This window comes from Kryptolebias marmoratus, linkage group LG14 (genome assembly GCF_001649575.2).
Source record: "Kryptolebias marmoratus isolate JLee-2015 linkage group LG14, ASM164957v2, whole genome shotgun sequence".
Classification (NCBI taxonomy): domain Eukaryota; kingdom Metazoa; phylum Chordata; class Actinopteri; order Cyprinodontiformes; family Rivulidae; genus Kryptolebias; species Kryptolebias marmoratus.
In genome coordinates, this window is record NC_051443.1 from 3000778 (window position 1) to 3002683 (window position 1906).

Sequence of the window (1906 nt, forward strand, 5' to 3'; positions counted from 1 at the left end):
CCCCCCCCCCCCCAAGAGTGTAAGGTATGAGAAAGAAAGGAGAATATATTTGGAGGAACTTAGGAAAAATAAAGAAATATATAATTTATGTAATTTAGTTGATATATTGAAAAGGAACTCAAACTGCAAAAGTATTCAGATTTAATGAGATTTTTCAGAAAAACAAAATTGATTAGGAAAATATGATATTAGATATTTTGAGCCACACTCCATACCAGTAGGTGGCAGTAATGCAACCTTACTGTTTTTTGCCAACCGCCATAAATTTACAAAGAAGAAGACGAAAGAGGCCAGTCTGTGATTGGCTGGTGGCGTGGCTCATTTACATACAACTTTGGGTTGCGAGCGGTTTGTCAGAGCCGAGCGCGCAGAGAGAGCCGAGCGCGCAGAGAGAGCCGAGCGCGCAGAGAGAGCCGAGCGCGCAGAGAGAGCCGAGCGCGCAGAGAGAGCCGAGCGCGAGCAGTTTGTCAGAGTTGAGCGATCTGTACTCTCAAATCAGTGTCACTGCGCGCTCAACATGGTGGCACAATAATCACGACAGTCATCCTGGGGAGCTCAGAGTAGAGCTGCTGCTCCTTCACATCGAAAGGAGCCAGCTGAGGTAGTTCAGACACCGGATTAGGATGCCTCCTGGACGCCTCCTTTCAGAGGTTTTTAGGGAATGTCCCATTGGGAAGAGACCTTAGAGCAGACCCAGAACTTGCTGGAGGGATTATGTATCCTCTCTGGCCTGAGAAGGACCTGGGATCCTCCAGGAGGGGCTGGAGAGTGTTGCTGGGGAGAGGATGTCTGGGTTTCTCTCCTGGAACTGTTGCCTCTGCGACATGACCACGGATAAGCAATAGATGATGGATGGATAGATCTGATGATGCACCTTTAACTCTGTGTGATAAGAAAGATAAAATAAGCAATTTTGGTTGTGGCTATTTCTTTTTAACTGATGCAAATTGATAAATAACATCTACTTCCAATCTGATGTTTCATCAAAACTAATTTGACACCAGGCAGAATTAGTAACATCTTTTGACCAAAATCTTGCTCAGATAAGAAAAATAAAATATCAATAATAAAATCTAAACATTCTGTTCAACAAATGATTTTGGTTTAGATAAACTAATAATCACTATTCCACCTTAGATTAATAAAGTAATACTTGTTGCTGTGTTTTATCTTGATAAATCCTCATTCAAAGTAATTATTTAAGTCATTCCTTATAAAAAATATTCCCTAAAATTGTAGTGTTAGTCTTATTTTTGTTGTGTCATCTTATATTTTTATTGTTGATTCTTTTTTCTTGATTTAGGTTTATTTGGGGATTAAAACTTTAAAGACTAAATTTTGTTTCTTTCTAATTCGGTGCAAATATTATGAGAAGGGTTCCCTATAATGAACAAATGTAATCCTTCAGTTGTTCAAATCTGATAAATGGTAAATTTAGACTCAAGACTGAACTCACTTATTACTTATTGCTCACTTATTACACCTTCAACAATTTTGATAAAGTAGTAAGCACGTTAGATACATTTCCTGGCCTAGTACTCAGTACACGTCCACGTTTGGGTGGCGCTATTTTCAACCATCATTTTTACCAGCCACTCAAATATCTTACTAGCCACTATTTTTTGTTGTGACAAAAGGTTATTTCATATGATGATGATGATGGAGGTGGGTGGAAGCGGTTGTGGTGCCCTACAAGCTGAACAACACCTCTTTCTGGACACTGCATGGAAATAACTAGACTTTTCTTATTTTATACCATTAAAAGATGCATATCTGTACATAAAAATTCAGACAAGTAAAATTTATTTCTGTGGCGTGTTTTTGAAGTTTTTTTGTGCTTTTGTATGTAAGTTGTAATGTTTTTCAGACACTTGCTGCTTTTAATGCATAGATCTATTTGTGCTAC